This window comes from Pelobates fuscus, chromosome 2 (assembly GCF_036172605.1).
Source record: "Pelobates fuscus isolate aPelFus1 chromosome 2, aPelFus1.pri, whole genome shotgun sequence".
Classification (NCBI taxonomy): Eukaryota; Metazoa; Chordata; class Amphibia; order Anura; family Pelobatidae; genus Pelobates; species Pelobates fuscus.
In genome coordinates this window covers 353,257,923-353,280,579 of record NC_086318.1, presented here as the reverse complement: position 1 = coordinate 353,280,579, position 22,657 = coordinate 353,257,923, and the positions used below count along the sequence as shown (strand labels likewise).

Below are 22,657 nucleotides of genomic sequence, written 5' to 3'. Positions count from 1 at the left end.
TTTCAGCCCTGTTGAGTGTGGATGAAGAGAAGACAGGTGCTAGGCAAGGGTCATTCCTATCGATGGAGTCATGAAATGTGTGACTTTGGGGACGAACGTAGACCAGCGGATTGTGTACTCTGCCTAATGGCTGCTGTAGTAGAATCTTGGCAAAACCGTTTCCAAAGAGAGAAAAAAAATTGTACAAGGTTTGCTGCAAGATATGGTTGCCCTCACTCTCTGTTATAGGTTTGGAACCATTCCAAGATGCAATATAAGAAGACCGAGGAATTTGTTGGGGTTTAAGCTTCCCTGTAGGAGGAAGCGGGCCTAATTAGAATATTGCCTCCCACAATCCTTTGCAATGGCTTATGGTCATGAACTTTTTCTCACCGCTGTCTTAAAGTGTCCTTACGTGGTAGCTCTTAAAAGCTGGCCCACTTGAACAGTTAACTTTGCGCAGTGGCAGTATCGTAGCCCATGAGGTCAATCCGAGGCGTGATTATTGCTAATTGAAAACTTTACCCAATACCCCGCCATGATGACTTGAAATACAGTCAGCATTGGCAATTTTTGACAGGCTCTAAGGAGACTGAAAGATTGGTTTAAAAAAAGTTTATGGCGCCCCATGTCTAGGGCGTGTCTTACGTGACTCCTGTTTCTTCCTGAGCTCTGTTGCACCATTCCTTCCGCTGGCTTCTTAGCATTTCCCTTTTACCTTTCTCTCCCACTGAATTCACTTATTTCCGGCAGCACACTATTCTCACTACATGCTACGAATTCCCATCCTTCGGCTCATTGGCCTAGCATTTGCCTTTATGCAAATTGCTCCTTCGCACCCTGAATCCAGCTCAATTATTCACACCTAACCACCTGAAGGCACTAAAATTACTGGTAGCTAAGGAAAACAACGATCAGCCACGAGGTTTGGTAATCTTTTGTAGCCTTCTATCATTTGGATTATTTATTTGCTTTTTTTTTTTTTTAACTTGCTTTATTATTTCACCACAGCCTAAAGGAAAGGCTTCCCAGCGGGCGTGCCTTTGAATGTACCCGTCATGTCATACTTACCTGGCAGGGGAGCAATAGCCATGATCCCTAAGGTGGCTCTCCCAGAGTGAGGCTGGTTCATTGCACTCCGTACCAGTTGACCTCTGCGATTTCCTCAAATGTGGGAAACTCGACTGCATAATTTATGGTAGTGGGGGACTGCGTTCGCGCTTTCCCCTGTGTTTGCTTGTTTGACAAAAATAGAGAACTTCACCAATTCTGACGAAGGATAATTTCAGCCACGGCACCCGTCTTCTTTGGCTCTTACTTTCCGCATCAAGCAGGCAGCGACAATCATTTCCTAGGCTTGATCATTTTTATTATCTATGTTTTCTGGAGACCAGTTTTAAGCCAGAATTTCACTTTTTATTTTAACTTTTCAGCTTTTTTTTCATCATTTTTTTATCCTGACTTCTTTTGATTTATTGTATGCTTCAATGCAATGGAAGAAATAAAGAATTGGAGACCTATATTACGTCTTCCAACAGAACGTAACGTTTGATTGAATTTCTGGGAAAAAAAGATTTTCTGGATCAAGGCAGTGAATTGCCGCTTGAGACAATCAGACCAAACCTTAGGAATAGCTGGGTGGTCGCTAGCACTTACTAATGAACACCATGGAATTTTGAAAAAGCCACCACAAATGTTCTTTCAGCCCTGTTGAGTGTGGATGAAGAGAAGACAGGTGCTAGGCAAGGGTCATTCCTATCGATGGAGTCATGAAATGTGTGACTTTGGGGACGAACGTAGACCAGCGGATTGTGTACTCTGCCTAATGGCTGCTGTAGTAGAATCTTGGCAAAACTGTTTCCAAAGAGAGAAAAAAAATTGTACAAGGTTTGCTGCAAGATATGGTTGCCCTCACTCTCTGTTATAGGTTTGGAACCATTCCAAGATGCCATATAAGAAGACCGAGGAATTTGTTGGGGTTTAAGCTTCCCTGTAGGAGGAAGCGGGCCTAATTAGAATATTGCCTCCCACAATCCTTTGCAATGGCTTATGGTCATGAACTTTTTCTCACCGCTGTCTTAAAGTGTCCTTACGTGGTAGCTCTTAAAAGCTGGCCCACTTGAACAGTTAACTTTGCGCAGTGGCAGTATCGTAGCCCATGAGGTCAATCCGAGGCGTGATTATTGCTAATTGAAAACTTTACCCAATACCCCGCCATGATGACTTGAAATACAGTCAGCATTGGCAATTTTTGACAGGCTCTAAGGAGAGACTGAAAGATTGGTTTAAAAAAAGTTTATGGCGCCCCATGTCTAGGGCGTGTCTTACGTGACTCCCGTTTCTTCCTGAGCTCTGTTGCACCATTCCTTCCGCTGGCTTCCTTGCATTTCCCTTTTACCTTTCTCTCCCACTGAATCCACTTGTTTCCGGCAGCACACTATTCTCACTACATGCTACGAATTCCCATCCTTCGGCTCATTGGCCTAGCATTTGCCTTTATGCAAATTGCTCCTTCGCACCCTGAATCCAGCTCAATTATTCACACCTAACCACCTGAAGGCACTAAAATTACTGGTAGCTAAGGAAAACAACGATCAGCCACGAGGTTTGGTAATCTTTTGTAGCCTTCTATCATTTGGATTATTTATTTGCTTTTCTTTTTTTTTTTTTTTTTACTTGCTTTATTATTTCACCACAGCCTAAAGGAAAGGCTTCCCAGCGGGCGTGCCTTTGAATGTACCCATCATGTCATACTTACCTGGCAGGGGAGCAATAGCCATGATCCCTAAGGTGGCTCTCCCAGAGTGAGGCTGGTTCATTGCACTCCGTACCAGTTGACCTCTGCGATTTCCTCAAATGTGGGAAACTCGACTGCATAATTTATGGTAGTGGGGGACTGCGTTCGCGCTTTCCCCTGTGTTTGCTTGTTTGACAAAAATAGAGAACTTCACCAATTCTGACGAAGGATAATTTCAGCCACGGCACCCGTCTTCTTTGGCTCTTACTTTCCACATCAAGCAGGCAGCGACAATCATTTCCTAGGCTTGATCATTTTTATTATCTATGTTCTCTGGAGACCAGTTTTAAGCCAGAATTTCACTTTTTATTTTAACTTTTCAGCTTTTTTTTTATCCTGACTTCTTTTGATTTATTGTATGCTTCAATGCAATGGAAGAAATAAAGAATTGGAGACCTATATTACGTCTTCCAACAGAACGTAACGTTTGATTGAATTTCTGGGAAAAAAAGATTTTCTGGATCAAGGCAGTGAATTGCCGCTTGAGACAATCAGACCAAACCTTAGGAATAGCTGGGTGGTCGCTAGCACTTACTAATGAACACCATGGAATTTTGAAAAAGCCACCACAAATGTTCTTTCAGCCCTGTTGAGTGTGGATGAAGAGAAGACAGGTGCTAGGCAAGGGTCATTCCTATCGATGGAGTCATGAAATGTGTGACTTTGGGGACGAACGTAGACCAGCGGATTGTGTACTCTGCCTAATGGCTGCTGTAGTAGAATCTTGGCAAAACTGTTTCCAAAGAGAGAAAAAAAATTGTACAAGGTTTGCTGCAAGATATGGTTGCCCTCACTCTCTGTTATAGGTTTGGAACCATTCCAAGATGCCATATAAGAAGACCGAGGAATTTGTTGGGGTTTAAGCTTCCCTGTAGGAGGAAGCGGGCCTAATTAGAATATTGCCTCCCATAATCCTTTGCAATGGCTTATGGTCATGAACTTTTTCTCACCGCTGTCTTAAAGTGTCCTTACGTGGTAGCTCTTAAAAGCTGGCCCACTTGAACAGCTAGCTTTGCGCAGTGGCAGTATCGTAGCCCATGAGGTCAATCCGAGGCGTGATTATTGCTAATTGAAAACTTTACCCAATACCCCGCCATGATGACTTGAAATACAGTCAGCATTGGCAATTTTTGACAGGCTCTAAGGAGACTGAAAGATTGGTTTAATAAAAGTTTATGGCGCCCCATGTCTAGGGCGTGTCTTACGTGACTCCCGTTTCTTCCTGAGCTCTGTTGCACCATTCCTTCCGCTGGCTTCTTAGCATTTCCCTTTTACCTTTCTCTCCCACTGAATTCACTTGTTTCCGGCAGCACACTATTCTCACTACATGCTACGAATTGCCATCCTTCGGCTCATTGGCCTAGCATTTGCCTTTATGCAAATTGCTCCTTCGCACCCTGAATCCAGCTCAATTATTCACACCTAACCACCTGAAGGCACTAAAATTACTGGTAGCTAAGGAAAACAACGATCAGCCACGAGGTTTGGTAATCTTTTGTAGCCTTCTATCATTTGGATTATTTATTTGCTTTTTTTTTTTTTTAACTTGCTTTATTATTTCACCACAGCCTAAAGGAAAGGCTTCCCAGCGGGCGTGCCTTTGAATGTACCCGTCATGTCATACTTACCTGGCAGGGGAGCAATAGCCATGATCCCTAAGGTGGCTCTCCCAGAGTGAGGCTGGTTCATTGCACTCCGTACCAGTTGACCTCTGCGATTTCCTCAAATGTGGGAAATTCGACTGCATAATTTATGGTAGTGGGGGACTGCGTTCGCGCTTTCCCCTGTGTTTGCTTGTTTGACAAAAATAGAGAACTTCACCAATTCTGACGAAGGATAATTTCAGCCACGGCACCCGTCTTCTTTGGCTCTTACTTTCCGCATCAATCAGGCAGCGACAATCATTTCCTAGGCTTGATCATTTTTATTATCTATGTTTTCTGGAGACCAGTTTTAAGCCAGAATTTCACTTTTTATTTTAAATTTTCAGCTTTTTTTTCATCATTTTTTTATCCTGACTTCTTTTGATTTATTGTATGCTTCAATGCAATGGAAGAAATAAAGAATTGGAGACCTATATTACGTCTTCCAACAGAACGTAACGTTTGATTGAATTTCTGGGAAAAAAAGATTTTCTGGATCAAGGCAGTGAATTGCCGCTTGAGACAATCAGACCAAACCTTAGGAATAGCTGGGTGGTCGCTAGCACTTACTAATGAACACCATGGAATTTGGAAAAAGCCACCACAAATGTTCTTTCAGCCCTGTTGAGTGTGGATGAAGAGAAGACAGGTGCTAGGCAAGGGTCATTCCTATCGATGGAGTCATGAAATGTGTGACTTTGGGGACGAACGTAGACCAGCGGATTGTGTACTCTGCCTAATGGCTGCTGTAGTAGAATCTTGGCAAAACCGTTTCCAAAGAGAGAAAAAAAATTGTACAAGGTTTGCTGCAAGATATGGTTGCCCTCACTCTCTGTTATAGGTTTGGAACCATTCCAAGATGCCATATAAGAAGACCGAGGAATTTGTTGGGGTTTAAGCTTCCCTGTAGGAGGAAGCGGGCCTAATTAGAATATTGCCTCCCATAATCCTTTGCAATGGCTTATGGTCATGAACTTTTTCTCACCGCTGTCTTAAAGTGTCCTTACGTGGTAGCTCTTAAAAGCTGGCCCACTTGAACAGCTAGCTTTGCGCAGTGGCAGTATCGTAGCCCATGAGGTCAATCCGAGGCGTGATTATTGCTAATTGAAAACTTTACCCAATACCCCGCCATGATGACTTGAAATACAGTCAGCATTGGCAATTTTTGACAGGCTCTAAGGAGACTGAAAGATTGGTTTAATAAAAGTTTATGGCGCCCCATGTCTAGGGCGTGTCTTACGTGACTCCCGTTTCTTCCTGAGCTCTGTTGCACCATTCCTTCCGCTGGCTTCTTAGCATTTCCCTTTTACCTTTCTCTCCCACTGAATTCACTTGTTTCCGGCAGCACACTATTCTCACTACATGCTACGAATTGCCATCCTTCGGCTCATTGGCCTAGCATTTGCCTTTATGCAAATTGCTCCTTCGCACCCTGAATCCAGCTCAATTATTCACACCTAACCACCTGAAGGCACTAAAATTACTGGTAGCTAAGGAAAACAACGATCAGCCACGAGGTTTGGTAATCTTTTGTAGCCTTCTATCATTTGGATTATTTATTTGCTTTTTTTTTTTTTTAACTTGCTTTATTATTTCACCACAGCCTAAAGGAAAGGCTTCCCAGCGGGCGTGCCTTTGAATGTACCCGTCATGTCATACTTACCTGGCAGGGGAGCAATAGCCATGATCCCTAAGGTGGCTCTCCCAGAGTGAGGCTGGTTCATTGCACTCCGTACCAGTTGACCTCTGCGATTTCCTCAAATGTGGGAAACTCGACTGCATAATTTATGGTAGTTGGGGTACTGCGTTCGCGCTTTCCCCGGTGTTTGCTTGTTTGACAAAAATAGAGAACTTCACCAATTCTGACGAAGGATAATTTCAGCCACGGCACCCGTCTTCTTTGGCTCTTACTTTCCGCATCAAGCAGGCAGCGACAATCATTTCCTAGGCTTGATCATTTTTATTATCTATGTTTTCTGGAGACCAGTTTTAAGCCAGAATTTCACTTTTTATTTTAACTTTTCAGCTTTTTTTTCATCATTTTTTTATCCTGACTTCTTTTGATTTATTGTATGCTTCAATGCAATGGAAGAAATAAAGAATTGGAGACCTATATTACGTCTTCCAACAGAACGTAACGTTTGATTGAATTTCTGGGAAAAAAAGATTTTCTGGATCAAGGCAGTGAATTGCCGCTTGAGACAATCAGACCAAACCTTAGGAATAGCTGGGTGGTCGCTAGCACTTACTAATGAACACCATGGAATTTTGAAAAAGCCACCACAAATGTTCTTTCAGCCCTGTTGAGTGTGGATGAAGAGAAGACAGGTGCTAGGCAAGGGTCATTCCTATCGATGGAGTCATGAAATGTGTGACTTTGGGGACGAACGTAGACCAGCGGATTGTGTACTCTGCCTAATGGCTGCTGTAGTAGAATCTTGGCAAAACTGTTTCCAAAGAGAGAAAAAAAATTGTACAAGGTTTGCTGCAAGATATGGTTGCCCTCACTCTCTGTTATAGGTTTGGAACCATTCCAAGATGCCATATAAGAAGACCGAGGAATTTGTTGGGGTTTAAGCTTCCCTGTAGGAGGAAGCGGGCCTAATTAGAATATTGCCTCCCATAATCCTTTGCAATGGCTTATGGTCATGAACTTTTTTTCACCGCTGTCTTAAAGTGTCCTTACGTGGTAGCTCTTAAAAGCTGGCCCACTTGAACAGCTAGCTTTGCGCAGTGGCAGTATCGTAGCCCATGAGGTCAATCCGAGGCGTGATTATTGCTAATTGAAAACTTTACCCAATACCCCGCCATGATGACTTGAAATACAGTCAGCATTGGCAATTTTTGACAGGCTCTAAGGAGACTGAAAGATTGGTTTAATAAAAGTTTATGGCGCCCCATGTCTAGGGCGTGTCTTACGTGACTCCCGTTTCTTCCTGAGCTCTGTTGCACCATTCCTTCCGCTGGCTTCTTAGCATTTCCCTTTTACCTTTCTCTCCCACTGAATTCACTTGTTTCCGGCAGCACACTATTCTCACTACATGCTACGAATTCCCATCCTTCGGCTCATTGGCCTAGCATTTGCCTTTATGCAAATTGCTCCTTCGCACCCTGAATCCAGCTCAATTATTCACACCTAACCACCTGAAGGCACTAAAATTACTGGTAGCTAAGGAAAACAACGATCAGCCACGAGGTTTGGTAATCTTTTGTAGCCTTCTATCATTTGGATTATTTATTTGCTTTTTTTTTTTTAACTTGCTTTATTATTTCACCACAGCCTAAAGGAAAGGCTTCCCAGCGGGCGTGCCTTTGAATGTACCCGTCATGTCATACTTACCTGGCAGGGGAGCAATAGCCATGATCCCTAAGGTGGCTCTCCCAGAGTGAGGCTTGTTCATTGCACTCCGTACCAGTTGACCTCTGCGATTTCCTCAAATGTGGGAAACTCGACTGCATAATTTATGGTATTGGGGGACTGCGTTCGCGCTTTCCCCTGTGTTTGCTTGTTTGACAAAAATAGAGAACTTCACCAATTCTGACGAAGGATAATTTCAGCCACGGCACCCGTCTTCTTTGGCTCTTACTTTCCGCATCAAGCAGGCAGCGACAATCATTTCCTAGGCTTGATCATTTTTATTATCTATGTTTTCTGGAGACCAGTTTTAAGCCAGAATTTCACTTTTTATTTTAACTTTTCAGCTTTTTTTTCATCATTTTTTTATCCTGACTTCTTTTGATTTATTGTATGCTTCAATGCAATGGAAGAAATAAAGAATTGGAGACCTATATTACGTCTTCCAACAGAACGTAACGTTTGATTGAATTTCTGGGAAAAAAAGATTTTCTGGATCAAGGCAGTGAATTGCCGCTTGAGACAATCAGACCAAACCTTAGGAATAGCTGGGTGGTCGCTAGCACTTACTAATGAACACCATGGAATTTTGAAAAAGCCACCACAAATGTTCTTTCAGCCCTGTTGAGTGTGGATGAAGAGAAGACAGGTGCTAGGCAAGGGTCATTCCTATCGATGGAGTCATGAAATGTGTGACTTTGGGGACGAACGTAGACCAGCGGATTGTGTACTCTGCCTAATGGCTGCTGTAGTAGAATCTTGGCAAAACCGTTTCCAAAGAGAGAAAAAAAATTGTACAAGGTTTGCTGCAAGATATGGTTGCCCTCACTCTCTGTTATAGGTTTGGAACCATTCCAAGATGCCATATAAGAAGACCGAGGAATTTGTTGGGGTTTAAGCTTCCCTGTAGGAGGAAGCGGGCCTAATTAGAATATTGCCTCCCATAATCCTTTGCAATGGCTTATGGTCATGAACTTTTTCTCACCGCTGTCTTAAAGTTTCCTTACGTGGTAGCTCTTAAAAGCTGGCCCACTTGAACAGCTAGCTTTGCGCAGTGGCAGTATCGTAGCCCATGAGGTCAATCCGAGGCGTGATTATTGCTAATTGAAAACTTTACCCAATACCCCGCCATGATGACTTGAAATACAGTCAGCATTGGCAATTTTTGACAGGCTCTAAGGAGACTGAAAGATTGGTTTAATAAAAGTTTATGGCGCCCCATGTCTAGGGCGTGTCTTACGTGACTCCCGTTTCTTCCTGAGCTCTGTTGCACCATTCCTTCCGCTGGCTTCTTAGCATTTCCCTTTTACCTTTCTCTCCCACTGAATTCACTTGTTTCCGGCAGCACACTATTCTCACTACATGCTACGAATTCCCATCCTTCGGCTCATTGGCCTAGCATTTGCCTTTATGCAAATTGCTCCTTCGCACCCTGAATCCAGCTCAATTATTCACACCTAACCACCTGAAGGCACTAAAATTACTGGTAGCTAAGGAAAACAACGATCAGCCACGAGGTTTGTTAATCTTTTGTAGCCTTCTATCATTTGGATTATTTATTTGCTTTTTTTTAACTTGCTTTATTATTTCACCACAGCCTAAAGGAAAGGCTTCCCAGCGGGCGTGCCTTTGAATGTACCCGTCATGTCATACTTACCTGGCAGGGGAGCAATAGCCATGATCCCTAAGGTGGCTCTCCCAGAGTGAGGCTGGTTCATTGCACTCCGTACCAGTTGACCTCTGCGATTTCCTCAAATGTGGGAAACTCGACTGCATAATTTATGGTAGTGGGGGACTGCGTTCGCGCTTTCCCCTGTGTTTGCTTGTTTGACAAAAATAGAGAACTTCACCAATTCTGACGAAGGATCATTTCAGCCACGGCACCCGTCTTCTTTGGCTCTTACTTTCCGCATCAAGCAGGCAGCGACAATCATTTCCTAGGCTTGATCATTTTTATTATCTATGTTTTCTGGAGACCAGTTTTAAGCCAGAATTTCACTTTTTATTTTAACTTTTCAGCTTTTTTTTCCATCATTTTTTTATCCTGACTTCTTTTGATTTATTGTATGCTTCAATGCAATGGAAGAAATAAAGAATTGGAGACCTATATTACGTCTTCCAACAGAACGTAACGTTTGATTGAATTTCTGGGAAAAAAAGATTTTCTGGATCAAGGCAGTGAATTGCCGCTTGAGACAATCAGACCAAACCTTAGGAATAGCTGGGTGGTCGCTAGCACTTACTAATGAACACCATGGAATTTTGAAAAAGCCACCACAAATGTTCTTTCAGCCCTGTTGAGTGTGGATGAAGAGAAGACAGGTGCTAGGCAAGGGTCATTCCTATCGATGGAGTCATGAAATGTGTGACTTTGGGGACGAACGTAGACCAGCGGATTGTGTACTCTGCCTAATGGCTGCTGTAGTAGAATCTTGGCAAAACTGTTTCCAAAGAGAGAAAAAAAATTGTACAAGGTTTGCTGCAAGATATGGTTGCCCTCACTCTCTGTTATAGGTTTGGAACCATTCCAAGATGCCATATAAGAAGACCGAGGAATTTGTTGGGGTTTAAGCTTCTATGTAGGAGGAAGCGGGCCTAATTAGAATATTGCCTCCCATAATCCTTTGCAATGGCTTATGGTCATGAACTTTTTCTAACCGCTTTCTTAAAGTGTCCTTACGTGGTAGCTCTTAAAAGCTGGCCCACTTGAACAGCTAGCTTTGCGCAGTGGCAGTATCGTAGCCCATGAGGTCAATCCGAGGCGTGATTATTGCTAATTGAAAACTTTACCCAATACCCCGCCATGATGACTTGAAATACAGTCAGCATTGGCAATTTTTGACAGGCTCTAAGGAGACTGAAAGATTGGTTTAATAAAAGTTTATGGCGCCCCATGTCTAGGGCGTGTCTTACGTGACTCCCGTTTCTTCCTGAGCTCTGTTGCACCATTCCTTCCGCTGGCTTCTTAGCATTTCCCTTTTACCTTTCTCTCCCACTGAATTCACTTGTTTCCGGCAGCACACTATTCTCACTACATGCTACGAATTGCCATCCTTCGGCTCATTGGCCTAGCATTTGCCTTTATGCAAATTGCTCCTTCGCACCCTGAATCCAGCTCAATTATTCACACCTAACCACCTGAAGGCACTAAAATTACTGGTAGCTAAGGAAAACAACGATCAGCCACGAGGTTTGGTAATCTTTTGTAGCCTTCTATCATTTGGATTATTTATTTGCTTTTTTTTTTTTTTAACTTGCTTTATTATTTCACCACAGCCTAAAGGAAAGGCTTCCCAGCGGGCGTGCCTTTGAATGTACCCGTCATGTCATACTTACCTGGCAGGGGAGCAATAGCCATGATCCCTAAGGTGGCTCTCCCAGAGTGAGGCTGGTTCATTGCACTCCGTACCAGTTGACCTCTGCGGTTTCCTCAAATGTGGGAAACTCGACTGCATAATTTATGGTAGTGGGGGACTGCGTTCGCGCTTTCCCCTGTGTTTGCTTGTTTGACAAAAATAGAGAACTTCACCAATTCTGACGAAGGATAATTTCAGCCACGGCACCCGTCTTCTTTGGCTCTTACTTTCCGCATCAAGCAGGCAGCGACAATCATTTCCTAGGCTTGATCATTTTTATTATCTATGTTTTCTGGAGACCAGTTTTAAGCCAGAATTTCACTTTTTATTTTAATTTTTCAGCTTTTTTTTCATCATTTTTTTATCCTGACTTCTTTTGATTTATTGTATGCTTCAATGCAATGGAAGAAATAAAGAATTGGAGACCTATATTAGGTCTTCCAACAGAACGTAACGTTTGATTGAATTTCTGGGAAAAAAAGATTTTCTGGATCAAGGCAGTGAATTGCCGCTTGAGACAATCAGACCAAACCTTAGGAATAGCTGGGTGGTCGCTAGCACTTACTAATGAACACCATGGAATTTTGAAAAAGCCACCACAAATGTTCTTTCAGCCCTGTTGAGTGTGGATGAAGAGAAGACAGGTGCTAGGCAAGGGTCATTCCTATCGATGGAGTCATGAAATGTGTGACTTTGGGGACGAACGTAGACCAGCGGATTGTGTACTCTGCCTAATGGCTGCTGTAGTAGAATCTTGGCAAAACCGTTTCCAAAGAGAGAAAAAAAATTGTACAAGGTTTGCTGCAAGATATGGTTGCCCTCACTCTCTGTTATAGGTTTGGAACCATTCCAAGATGCCATATAAGAAGACCGAGGAATTTGTTGGGGTTTAAGCTTCCCTGTAGGAGGAAGCGGGCCTAATTAGAATATTGCCTCCCACAATCCTTTGCAATGGCTTATGGTCATGAACTTTTTCTCACCGCTGTCTTAAAGTGTCCTTACGTGGTAGCTCTTAAAAGCTGGCCCACTTGAACAGTTAACTTTGCGCAGTGGCAGTATCGTAGCCCATGAGGTCAATCCGAGGCGTGATTATTGCTAATTGAAAACTTTACCCAATACCCCGCCATGATGACTTGAAATACAGTCAGCATTGGCAATTTTTGACAGGCTCTAAGGAGACTGAAAGATTGGTTTAAAAAAAGTTTATGGCGCCCCATGTCTAGGGCGTGTCTTACGTGACTCCCGTTTCTTCCTGAGCTCTGTTGCACCATTCCTTCCGCTGGCTTCTTAGCATTTCCCTTTTACCTTTCTCTCCCACTGAATTCACTTGTTTCCGGCAGCACACTATTCTCACTACATGCTACGAATTGCCATCCTTCGGCTCATTGGCCTAGCATTTGCCTTTATGCAAATTGCTCCTTCGCACCCTGAATCCAGCTCAATTATTCACACCTAACCACCTGAAGGCACTAAAATTACTGGTAGCTAAGGAAAACAACGATCAGCCACGAGGTTTGGTAATCTTTTGTAGCCTTCTATCATTTGGATTATTTATTTGCTTTTTTTTTTTTTTAACTTGCTTTATTATTTCACCACAGCCTAAAGGAAAGGCTTCCCAGCGGGCGTGCCTTTGAATGTACCCGTCATGTCATACTTACCTGGCAGGGGAGCAATAGCCATGATCCCTAAGGTGGCTCTCCCAGAGTGAGGCTGGTTCATTGCACTCCGTACCAGTTGACCTCTGCGATTTCCTCAAATGTGGGAAACTCGACTGCATAATTTATGGTAGTGGGGGACTGCGTTCGCGCTTTCCTCTGTGTTTGCTTGTTTGACAAAAATAGAGAACTTCACCAATTCTGACGAAGGATCATTTCAGCCACGGCACCCGTCTTCTTTGGCTCTTACTTTCCGCATCAAGCAGGCAGCGACAATCATTTCCTAGGCTTGATCATTTTTATTATCTATGTTTTCTGGAGACCAGTTTTAAGCCAGAATTTCACTTTTTATTTTAATTTTTCAGCTTTTTTTTCATCATTTTTTTATCCTGACTTCTTTTGATTTATTGTATGCTTCAATGCAATGGAAGAAATAAAGAATTGGAGACCTATATTACGTCTTCCAACAGAACGTAACGTTTGATTGAATTTCTGGGAAAAAAAGATTTTCTGGATCAAGGCAGTGAATTGCCGCTTGAGACAATCAGACCAAACCTTAGGAATAGCTGGGTGGTCGCTAGCACTTACTAATGAACACCATGGAATTTTGAAAAAGCCACCACAAATGTTCTTTCAGCCCTGTTGAGTGTGGATGAAGAGAAGACAGGTGCTAGGCAAGGGTCATTCCTATCGATGGAGTCATGAAATGTGTGACTTTGGGGACGAACGTAGACCAGCGGATTGTGTACTCTGCCTAATGGCTGCTGTAGTAGAATCTTGGCAAAACCGTTTCCAAGGAGAGAAAAAAATTGTACAAGGTTTGCTGCAAGATATGGTTGCCCTCACTCTCTGTTATAGGTTTGGAACCATTCCAAGATGCCATATAAGAAGACCGAGGAATTTGTTGGGGTTTAAGCTTCCCTGTAGGAGGAAGCGGGCCTAATTAGAATATTGCCTCCCACAATCCTTTGCAATGGCTTATGGTCATGAACTTTTTCTCACCGCTGTCTTAAAGTATCCTTACGTGGTAGCTCTTAAAAGCTGGCCCACTTGAACAGTTAACTTTGCGCAGTGGCAGTATCGTAGCCCATGAGGTCAATCCGAGGCGTTATTATTGCTAATTGAAAACTTTACCCAATACCCCGCCATGATGACTTGAAATACAGTCAGCATTGGCAATTTTTGACAGGCTCTAAGGAGACTGAAAGATTGGTTTAAAAAAAGTTTATGGCGCCCCATGTCTAGGGTGTGTCTTACGTGACTCCCGTTTCTTCCTGAGCTCTGTTGCACCATTCCTTCCGCTGGCTTCTTAGCATTTCCCTTTTACCTTTCTCTCCCACTGAATTCACTTGTTTCCGGCAGCACACTATTCTCACTACATGCTACGAATTCCCATCCTTCGGCTCATTGGCCTAGCATTTGCCTTTATGCAAATTGCTCCTTCGCACCCTGAATCCAGCTCAATTATTCACACCTAACCACCTGAAGGCACTAAAATTACTGGTAGCTAAGGAAAACAACGATCAGCCACGAGGTTTGGTAATCTTTTGTAGCCTTCTATCATTTGGATTATTTATTTGCTTTTTTTTTTTTTTAACTTGCTTTATTATTTCACCACAGCCTAAAGGAAAGGCTTCCCAGCGGGCGTGCCTTTGAATGTACCCGTCATGTCATACTTACCTGGCAGGGGAGCAATAGCCATGATCCCTAAGGTGGCTCTCCCAGAGTGAGGCTGGTTCATTGCACTCCGTACCAGTTGACCTCTGCGATTTCCTCAAATGTGGGAAACTCGACTGCATAATTTATGGTAGTGGGGGACTGCGTTTGCGCTTTCCCCTGTGTTTGCTTGTTTGACAAAAATAGAGAACTTCACCAATTCTGATGAAGGATAATTTCAGCCACGGCACCCGTCTTCTTTGGCTCTTACTTTCCGCATCAAGCAGGCAGCGACAATCATTTCCTAGGCTTGATCATTTTTATTATCTATGTTTTCTGGAGACCAGTTTTAAGCCAGAATTTCACTTTTTATTTTAATTTTTCAGCTTTTTTTTCATCATTTTTTTATCCTGACTTCTTTTGATTTATTGTATGCTTCAATGCAATGGAAGAAATAAAGAATTGGAGACCTATATTACGTCTTCCAACAGAACGTAACGTTTGATTGAATTTCTGGGAAAAAAAGATTTTCTGGATCAAGGCAGTGAATTGCCGCTTGAGACAATCAGACCAAACCTTAGGAATAGCTGGGTGGTCGCTAGCACTTACTAATGAACACCATGGAATTTTGAAAAAGCCACCACAAATGTTCTTTCAGCCCTGTTGAGTGTGGATGAAGAGAAGACAGGTGCTAGGCAAGGGTCATTCCTATCGATGGAGTCATGAAATGTGTGACTTTGGGGACGAACGTAGACCAGCGGATTGTGTACTCTGCCTAATGGCTGCTGTAGTAGAATCTTGGCAAAACCGTTTCCAAGGAGAGAAAAAAATTGTACAAGGTTTGCTGCAAGATATGGTTGCCCTCACTCTCTGTTATAGGTTTGGAACCATTCCAAGATGCCATATAAGAAGACCGAGGAATTTGTTGGGGTTTAAGCTTCCCTGTAGGAGGAAGCGGGCCTAATTAGAATATTGCCTCCCACAATCCTTTGCAATGGCTTATGGTCATGAACTTTTTCTCACCGCTGTCTTAAAGTATCCTTACGTGGTAGCTCTTAAAAGCTGGCCCACTTGAACAGTTAACTTTGCGCAGTGGCAGTATCGTAGCCCATGAGGTCAATCCGAGGCGTTATTATTGCTAATTGAAAACTTTACCCAATACCCCGCCATGATGACTTGAAATACAGTCAGCATTGGCAATTTTTGACAGGCTCTAAGGAGACTGAAAGATTGGTTTAAAAAAAGTTTATGGCGCCCCATGTCTAGGGTGTGTCTTACGTGACTCCCGTTTCTTCCTGAGCTCTGTTGCACCATTCCTTCCGCTGGCTTCTTAGCATTTCCCTTTTACCTTTCTCTCCCACTGAATTCACTTGTTTCCGGCAGCACACTATTCTCACTACATGCTACGAATTCCCATCCTTCGGCTCATTGGCCTAGCATTTGCCTTTATGCAAATTGCTCCTTCGCACCCTGAATCCAGCTCAATTATTCACACCTAACCACCTGAAGGCACTAAAATTACTGGTAGCTAAGGAAAACAACGATCAGCCACGAGGTTTGGTAATCTTTTGTAGCCTTCTATCATTTGGATTATTTATTTGCTTTTTTTTTTTTTTAACTTGCTTTATTATTTCACCACAGCCTAAAGGAAAGGCTTCCCAGCGGGCGTGCCTTTGAATGTACCCGTCATGTCATACTTACCTGGCAGGGGAGCAATAGCCATGATCCCTAAGGTGGCTCTCCCAGAGTGAGGCTGGTTCATTGCACTCCGTACCAGTTGACCTCTGCGATTTCCTCAAATGTGGGAAACTCGACTGCATAATTTATGGTAGTGGGGGACTGCGTTTGCGCTTTCCCCTGTGTTTGCTTGTTTGACAAAAATAGAGAACTTCACCAATTCTGATGAAGGATAATTTCAGCCACGGCACCCGTCTTCTTTGGCTCTTACTTTCCGCATCAAGCAGGCAGCGACAATCATTTCCTAGGCTTGATCATTTTTATTATCTATGTTTTCTGGAGACCAGTTTTAAGCCAGAATTTCACTTTTTATTTTAATTTTTCAGCTTTTTTTTCATCATTTTTTTATCCTGACTTCTTTTGATTTATTGTATGCTTCAATGCAATGGAAGAAATAAAGAATTGGAGACCTATATTACGTCTTCCAACAGAACGTAACGTTTGATTGAATTTCTGGGAAAAAAAGATTTTCTGGATCAAGGCAGTGAATTGCCGCTTGAGACAATCAGACCAAACCTTAGGAATAGCTGGGTGGTCGCTAGCACTTACTAATGAACACCATGGAATTTTGAAAAAGCCACCACAAATGTTCTTTCAGCCCTGTTGAGTGTGGATGAAGAGAAGACAGGTGCTAGGCAAGGGTCATTCCTATCGATGGAGTCATGAAATGTGTGACTTTGGGGACGAACGTAGACCAGCGGATTGTGTACTCTGCCTAATGGCTGCTGTAGTAGAATCTTGGCAAAACCGTTTCCAAAGAGAGAAAAAAAATTGTACAAGGTTTGCTGCAAGATATGGTTGCCCTCACTCTCTGTTATAGGTTTGGAACCATTCCAAGATGCCATATAAGAAGACCGAGGAATTTGTTGGGGTTTAAGCTTCCCTGTAGGAGGAAGCGGGCCTAATTAGAATATTGCCTCCCACAATCCTTTGCAATGGCTTATGGTCATGAACTTTTTCTCACCGCTGTCTTAAAGTGTCCTTACGTGGTAGCTCTTAAAAGCTGGCCCACTTGAACAGTTAACTTTGCGCAGTGGCAGTATCGTAGCCCATGAGGTCAATCCGAGGCGTGATTATTGCTAATTGAAAACTTTACCCAATACCCCGCCATGATGACTTGAAATACAGTCAGCATTGGCAATTTTTGACAGGCTCTAAGGAGACTGAAAGATTGGTTTAAAAAAAGTTTATGGCGCCCCATGTCTAGGGCGTGTCTTACGTGACTCCCGTTTCTTCCTGAGCTCTGTTGCACCATTCCTTCCGCTGGCTTCTTAGCATTTCCCTTTTACCTTTCTCTCCCACTGAATCCACTTGTTTCCGGCAGCACACTATTCTCACTACATGCTACGAATTCCCATCCTTCGGCTCATTGGCCTAGCATTTGCCTTTATGCAAATTGCTCCTTCGCACCCTGAATCCAGCTCAATTATTCACACCTAACCACCTGAAGGCACTAAAATTACTGGTAGCTAAGGAAAACAACGATCAGCCACGAGGTTTGGTAATCTTTTGTAGCCTTCTATCATTTGGATTATTTATTTGCTCTTCTTTTTTTTTTTTTTTTAACTTGCTTTATTATTTCACCACAGCCTAAAGGAAAGGCTTCCCAGCGGGCGTGCCTTTGAATGTACCCATCATTTCATACTTACCTGGCAGGGGAGCAATAGCCATGATCCCTAAGGTGGCTCTCCCAGAGTGAGGCTGGTTCATTGCACTCTGTACCAGTTGACCTCTGCGATTTCCTCAAATGTGGGAAACTCGACTGCATAATTTATGGTAGTGGGGGACTGCGTTCGCGCTTTCCCCTGTGTTTGCTTGTTTGACAAAAATAGAGAACTTCACCAATTCTGACGAAGGATAATTTCAGCCACGGCACCCGTCTTCTTTGGCTCTTACTTTCCGCATCAAGCAGGCAGCGACAATCATTTCCTAGGCTTGATCATTTTTATTATCTATGTTTTCTGGAGACCAGTTTTAAGCCAGAATTTCACTTTTTATTTTAATTTTTCAGCTTTTTTTTCATCATTTTTTTATCCTGACTTCTTTTGATTTATTGTATGCTTCAATGCAATGGAAGAAATAAAGAATTGGAGACCTATATTACGTCTTCCAACAGAACGTAACGTTTGATTGAATTTCTGGGAAAAAAAGATTTTCTGGATCAAGGCAGTGAATTGCCGCTTGAGACAATCAGACCAAACCTTAGGAATAGCTGGGTGGTCGCTAGCACTTACTAATGAACACCATGGAATTTTGAAAAAGCCACCACAAATGTTCTTTCAGCCCTGTTGAGTGTGGATGAAGAGAAGACAGGTGCTAGGCAAGGGTCATTCCTATCGATGGAGTCATGAAATGTGTGACTTTGGGGACGAACGTAGACCAGCGGATTGTGTACTCTGCCTAATGGCTGCTGTAGTAGAATCTTGGCAAAACTGTTTCCAAAGAGAGAAAAAAAATTGTACAAGGTTTGCTGCAAGATATGGTTGCCCTCACTCTCTGTTATAGGTTTGGAACCATTCCAAGATGCCATATAAGAAGACCGAGGAATTTGTTGGGGTTTAAGCTTCCCTGTAGGAGGAAGCGGGCCTAATTAGAATATTGCCTCCCATAATCCTTTGCAATGGCTTATGGTCATGAACTTTTTCTCACCGCTGTCTTAAAGTGTCCTTACGTGGTAGCTCTTAAAAGCTGGCCCACTTGAACAGCTAGCTTTGCGCAGTGGCAGTATCGTAGCCCATGAGGTCAATCCGAGGCGTGATTATTGCTAATTGAAAACTTTACCCAATACCCCGCCATGATGACTTGAAATACAGTCAGCATTGGCAATTTTTGACAGGCTCTAAGGAGACTGAAAGATTGGTTTAATAAAAGTTTATGGCGCCCCATGTCTAGGGCGTGTCTTACGTGACTCCCGTTTCTTCCTGAGCTCTGTTGCACCATTCCTTCCGCTGGCTTCTTAGCATTTCCCTTTTACCTTTCTCTCCCACTGAATTCACTTGTTTCCGGCAGCACACTATTCTCACTACATGCTACGAATTCCCATCCTTCGGCTCATTGGCCGAGCATTTGCCTTTATGCAAATTGCTCCTTCGCACCCTGAATCCAGCTCAATTATTCACACCTAACCACCTGAAGGCACTAAAATTACTGGTAGCTAAGGAAAACAACGATCAGCCACGAGGTTTGGTAATCTTTTGTAGCCTTCTATCATTTGGATTATTTATTTGCTTTTTTTTTTTTTAACTTGCTTTATTATTTCACCACAGCCTAAAGGAAAGGCTTCCCAGCGGGCGTGCCTTTGAATGTACCCGTCATGTCATACTTACCTGGCAGGGGAGCAATAGCCATGATCCCTAAGGTGGCTCTCCCAGAGTGAGGCTGGTTCATTGCACTCTGTACCAGTTGACCTCTGCGATTTCCTCAAATGTGGGAAACTCGACTGCATAATTTATGGTAGTGGGGGACTGCGTTCGCGCTTTCCCCTGTGTTTGCTTGTTTGACAAAAATAGAGAACTTCACCAATTCTGACGAAGGATAATTTCAGCCACGGCACCCGTCTTCTTTGGCTCTTACTTTCCGCATCAAGCAGGCAGGGACAATCATTTCCTAGGCTTGATCATTTTTATTATCTATGTTTTCTGGAGACCAGTTTTAAGCCAGAATTTCACTTTTTATTTTAATTTTTCAGCTTTTTTTTCATCATTTTTTTATCCTGACTTCTTTTGATTTATTGTATGCTTCAATGCAATGGAAGAAACAAAGAATTGGAGACCTATATTACGTCTTCCAACAGAACGTAACGTTTGATTGAATTTCTGGGAAAAAAAGATTTTCTGGATCAAGGCAGTGAATTGCCGCTTGAGACAATCAGACCAAACCTTAGGAATAGCTGGGTGGTCGCTAGCACTTACTAATGAACACCATGGAATTTTGAAAAAGCCACCACAAATGTTCTTTCAGCCCTGTTGAGTGTGGATGAAGAGAAGACAGGTGCTAGGCAAGGGTCATTCCTATCGATGGAGTCATGAAATGTGTGACTTTGGGGACGAACGTAGACCAGCGGATTGTGTACTCTGCCTAATGGCTGCTGTAGTAGAATCTTGGCAAAACCGTTTCCAAAGAGAGAAAAAAAATTGTACAAGGTTTGCTGCAAGATATGGTTGCCCTCACTCTCTGTTATAGGTTTGGAACCATTCCAAGATGCCATATAAGAAGACCGAGGAATTTGTTGGGGTTTAAGCTTCCCTGTAGGAGGAAGCGGGCCTAATTAGAATATTGCCTCCCACAATCCTTTGCAATGGCTTATGGTCATGAACTTTTTCTCACCGCTGTCTTAAAGTGTCCTTACGTGGTAGCTCTTAAAAGCTGGCCCACTTGAACAGTTAACTTTGCGCAGTGGCAGTATCGTAGCCCATGAGGTCAATCCGAGGCGTGATTATTGCTAATTGAAAACTTTACCCAATACCCCGCCATGATGACTTGAAATACAGTCAGCATTGGCAATTTTTGACAGGCTCTAAGGAGACTGAAAGATTGGTTTAAAAAAAGTTTATGGCGCCCCATGTCTAGGGCGTGTCTTACGTGATTACCGTTTCTTCCTGAGCTCTGTTGCACCATTCCTTCCGCTGGCTTCCTTGCATTTCCCTTTTACCTTTCTCTCCCACTGAATCCACTTGTTTCCGGCAGCACACTATTCTCACTACATGCTACGAATTCCCATCCTTCGGCTCATTGGCCTAGCATTTGCCTTTATGCAAATTGCTCCTTCGCACCCTGAATCCAGCTCAATTATTCACACCTAACCACCTGAAGGCACTAAAATTACTGGTAGCTAAGGAAAACAACGATCAGCCACGAGGTTTGGTAATCTTTTGTAGCCTTCTATCATTTGGATTATTTATTTGCTCTTCTTTTTTTTTTTTTTTTTTAACTTGCTTTATTATTTCACCACAGCCTAAAGGAAAGGCTTCCCAGCGGGCGTGCCTTTGAATGTACCCGTCATGTCATACTTACCTGGCAGGGGAGCAATAGCCATGATCCCTAAGGTGGCTCTCCCAGAGTGAGGCTGGTTCATTGCACTCCGTACCAGTTGACCTCTGCGATTTCCTCAAATGTGGGAAACTCGACTGCATAATTTATGGTAGTGGGGGACTGCGTTCGCGCTTTCCCATGTGTTTGCTTGTTTGACAAAAATAGAGAACTTCACAAATTCTGACGAAGGATAATTTCAGCCACGGCACCCGTCTTCTTTGGCTCTTACTTTCCACATCAAGCAGGCAGCGACAATCATTTCCTAGGCTTGATCATTTTTATTATCTATATTTTCTGGAGACCAGTTTTAAGCCAGAATTTCACTTTTTATTTTAACTTTTCAGCTTTTTTTTTATCCTGACTTCTTTTGATTTATTGTATGCTTCAATGCAATGGAAGAAATAAAGAATTGGAGACCTATATTACGTCTTCCAACAGAACGTAACGTTTGATTGAATTTCTGGGAAAAAAAGATTTTCTGGATCAAGGCAGTGAATTGCCGCTTGAGACAATCAGACCAAACCTTAGGAATAGCTGGGTGGTCGCTAGCACTTACTAATGAACACCATGGAATTTTGAAAAAGCCACCACAAATGTTCTTTCAGCCCTGTTGAGTGTGGATGAAGAGAAGACAGGTGCTAGGCAAGGGTCATTCCTATCGATGGAGTCATGAAATGTGTGACTTTGGGGACGAACGTAGACCAGCGGATTGTGTACTCTGCCTAATGGCTGCTGTAGTAGAATCTTGGCAAAACTGTTTCCAAAGAGAGAAAAAAAATTGTACAAGGTTTGCTGCAAGATATGGTTGCCCTCACTCTCTGTTATAGGTTTGGAACCATTCCAAGATGCCATATAAGAAGACCGAGGAATTTGTTGGGGTTTAAGCTTCCCTGTAGGAGGAAGCGGGCCTAATTAGAATATTGCCTCCCATAATCCTTTGCAATGGCTTATGGTCATGAACTTTTTCTCACCGCTGTCTTAAAGTGTCCTTACGTGGTAGCTCTTAAAAGCTGGCCCACTTGAACAGCTAGCTTTGCGTAGTGGCAGTATCGTAGCCCATGAGGTCAATCCGAGGCGTGATTATTGCTAATTGAAAACTTTACCCAATACCCCGCCATGATGACTTGAAATACAGTCAGCATTGGCAATTTTTGACAGGCTCTAAGGAGACTGAAAGATTGGTTTAATAAAAGTTTATGGCGCCCCATGTCTAGGGCGTGTCTTACGTGACTCCCGTTTCTTCCTGAGCTCTGTTGCACCATTCCTTCCGCTGGCTTCTTAGCATTTCCCTTTTACCTTTCTCTCCCACTGAATTCACTTGTTTCCGGCAGCACACTATTCTCACTACATGCTACGAATTCCCATCCTTCGGCTCATTGGCCGAGCATTTGCCTTTATGCAAATTGCTCCTTCGCACCCTGAATCCAGCTCAATTATTCACACCTAAC

The 22,657-nt window shown here is 43.0% G+C and overlaps 27 non-coding genes across 27 annotated transcripts; all 27 read left to right on the top strand.

Annotated features, from left to right (window-relative positions):
- The first annotated feature begins 430 nt into the window (after nt 1-430).
- Nucleotides 431-571, top strand: LOC134592702 (U4 spliceosomal RNA). Its single transcript, XR_010089290.1, has one exon. It is a non-coding gene; the product is annotated as a U4 spliceosomal RNA (small nuclear RNA).
- Nucleotides 572-1,042: 471 nt separating this feature from the next.
- LOC134589792 (U1 spliceosomal RNA) lies at nt 1,043-1,209 on the top strand. Its single transcript, XR_010086814.1, has one exon. It is a non-coding gene; the product is annotated as a U1 spliceosomal RNA (small nuclear RNA).
- An 899-nt stretch (nt 1,210-2,108) lies between these two features.
- LOC134592701 (U4 spliceosomal RNA) lies at nt 2,109-2,249 on the top strand. Its single transcript, XR_010089289.1, has one exon. It is a non-coding gene; the product is annotated as a U4 spliceosomal RNA (small nuclear RNA).
- A 480-nt stretch (nt 2,250-2,729) lies between these two features.
- Nucleotides 2,730-2,896, top strand: LOC134589791 (U1 spliceosomal RNA). Its single transcript, XR_010086813.1, has one exon. It is a non-coding gene; the product is annotated as a U1 spliceosomal RNA (small nuclear RNA).
- An 888-nt stretch (nt 2,897-3,784) lies between these two features.
- Nucleotides 3,785-3,925, top strand: LOC134592194 (U4 spliceosomal RNA). Its single transcript, XR_010088855.1, has one exon. It is a non-coding gene; the product is annotated as a U4 spliceosomal RNA (small nuclear RNA).
- A 471-nt stretch (nt 3,926-4,396) lies between these two features.
- On the top strand, nt 4,397-4,563 carry LOC134590272 (U1 spliceosomal RNA). Its single transcript, XR_010087221.1, has one exon. It is a non-coding gene; the product is annotated as a U1 spliceosomal RNA (small nuclear RNA).
- Nucleotides 4,564-5,462: 899 nt separating this feature from the next.
- On the top strand, nt 5,463-5,603 carry LOC134592193 (U4 spliceosomal RNA). The gene has a single exon (XR_010088854.1). It is a non-coding gene; the product is annotated as a U4 spliceosomal RNA (small nuclear RNA).
- A 471-nt stretch (nt 5,604-6,074) lies between these two features.
- LOC134590252 (U1 spliceosomal RNA) lies at nt 6,075-6,242 on the top strand. Its single transcript, XR_010087203.1, has one exon. It is a non-coding gene; the product is annotated as a U1 spliceosomal RNA (small nuclear RNA).
- Nucleotides 6,243-7,141: 899 nt separating this feature from the next.
- LOC134592192 (U4 spliceosomal RNA) lies at nt 7,142-7,282 on the top strand. Its single transcript, XR_010088853.1, has one exon. It is a non-coding gene; the product is annotated as a U4 spliceosomal RNA (small nuclear RNA).
- A 469-nt stretch (nt 7,283-7,751) lies between these two features.
- LOC134591002 (U1 spliceosomal RNA) lies at nt 7,752-7,918 on the top strand. Its single transcript, XR_010087844.1, has one exon. It is a non-coding gene; the product is annotated as a U1 spliceosomal RNA (small nuclear RNA).
- Nucleotides 7,919-8,817: 899 nt separating this feature from the next.
- LOC134592191 (U4 spliceosomal RNA) lies at nt 8,818-8,958 on the top strand. The gene has a single exon (XR_010088852.1). It is a non-coding gene; the product is annotated as a U4 spliceosomal RNA (small nuclear RNA).
- Nucleotides 8,959-9,423: 465 nt separating this feature from the next.
- Nucleotides 9,424-9,590, top strand: LOC134589790 (U1 spliceosomal RNA). Its single transcript, XR_010086812.1, has one exon. It is a non-coding gene; the product is annotated as a U1 spliceosomal RNA (small nuclear RNA).
- Nucleotides 9,591-10,490: 900 nt separating this feature from the next.
- On the top strand, nt 10,491-10,631 carry LOC134592190 (U4 spliceosomal RNA). The gene has a single exon (XR_010088851.1). It is a non-coding gene; the product is annotated as a U4 spliceosomal RNA (small nuclear RNA).
- A 471-nt stretch (nt 10,632-11,102) lies between these two features.
- On the top strand, nt 11,103-11,269 carry LOC134590455 (U1 spliceosomal RNA). The gene has a single exon (XR_010087377.1). It is a non-coding gene; the product is annotated as a U1 spliceosomal RNA (small nuclear RNA).
- An 899-nt stretch (nt 11,270-12,168) lies between these two features.
- Nucleotides 12,169-12,309, top strand: LOC134592699 (U4 spliceosomal RNA). Its single transcript, XR_010089288.1, has one exon. It is a non-coding gene; the product is annotated as a U4 spliceosomal RNA (small nuclear RNA).
- Nucleotides 12,310-12,780: 471 nt separating this feature from the next.
- LOC134590648 (U1 spliceosomal RNA) lies at nt 12,781-12,947 on the top strand. Its single transcript, XR_010087540.1, has one exon. It is a non-coding gene; the product is annotated as a U1 spliceosomal RNA (small nuclear RNA).
- An 898-nt stretch (nt 12,948-13,845) lies between these two features.
- On the top strand, nt 13,846-13,986 carry LOC134593736 (U4 spliceosomal RNA). Its single transcript, XR_010090171.1, has one exon. It is a non-coding gene; the product is annotated as a U4 spliceosomal RNA (small nuclear RNA).
- Nucleotides 13,987-14,457: 471 nt separating this feature from the next.
- On the top strand, nt 14,458-14,624 carry LOC134590270 (U1 spliceosomal RNA). Its single transcript, XR_010087218.1, has one exon. It is a non-coding gene; the product is annotated as a U1 spliceosomal RNA (small nuclear RNA).
- Nucleotides 14,625-15,522: 898 nt separating this feature from the next.
- Nucleotides 15,523-15,663, top strand: LOC134593734 (U4 spliceosomal RNA). Its single transcript, XR_010090170.1, has one exon. It is a non-coding gene; the product is annotated as a U4 spliceosomal RNA (small nuclear RNA).
- A 471-nt stretch (nt 15,664-16,134) lies between these two features.
- Nucleotides 16,135-16,301, top strand: LOC134590269 (U1 spliceosomal RNA). Its single transcript, XR_010087217.1, has one exon. It is a non-coding gene; the product is annotated as a U1 spliceosomal RNA (small nuclear RNA).
- Nucleotides 16,302-17,200: 899 nt separating this feature from the next.
- Nucleotides 17,201-17,341, top strand: LOC134592698 (U4 spliceosomal RNA). Its single transcript, XR_010089287.1, has one exon. It is a non-coding gene; the product is annotated as a U4 spliceosomal RNA (small nuclear RNA).
- A 478-nt stretch (nt 17,342-17,819) lies between these two features.
- Nucleotides 17,820-17,986, top strand: LOC134590213 (U1 spliceosomal RNA). Its single transcript, XR_010087169.1, has one exon. It is a non-coding gene; the product is annotated as a U1 spliceosomal RNA (small nuclear RNA).
- An 899-nt stretch (nt 17,987-18,885) lies between these two features.
- On the top strand, nt 18,886-19,026 carry LOC134592189 (U4 spliceosomal RNA). Its single transcript, XR_010088850.1, has one exon. It is a non-coding gene; the product is annotated as a U4 spliceosomal RNA (small nuclear RNA).
- Nucleotides 19,027-19,496: 470 nt separating this feature from the next.
- LOC134590212 (U1 spliceosomal RNA) lies at nt 19,497-19,663 on the top strand. Its single transcript, XR_010087168.1, has one exon. It is a non-coding gene; the product is annotated as a U1 spliceosomal RNA (small nuclear RNA).
- Nucleotides 19,664-20,562: 899 nt separating this feature from the next.
- Nucleotides 20,563-20,703, top strand: LOC134592697 (U4 spliceosomal RNA). Its single transcript, XR_010089286.1, has one exon. It is a non-coding gene; the product is annotated as a U4 spliceosomal RNA (small nuclear RNA).
- Nucleotides 20,704-21,183: 480 nt separating this feature from the next.
- Nucleotides 21,184-21,350, top strand: LOC134590834 (U1 spliceosomal RNA). The gene has a single exon (XR_010087700.1). It is a non-coding gene; the product is annotated as a U1 spliceosomal RNA (small nuclear RNA).
- Nucleotides 21,351-22,238: 888 nt separating this feature from the next.
- LOC134593460 (U4 spliceosomal RNA) lies at nt 22,239-22,379 on the top strand. Its single transcript, XR_010089939.1, has one exon. It is a non-coding gene; the product is annotated as a U4 spliceosomal RNA (small nuclear RNA).
- The last annotated feature ends 278 nt before the right edge of the window (nt 22,380-22,657 follow it).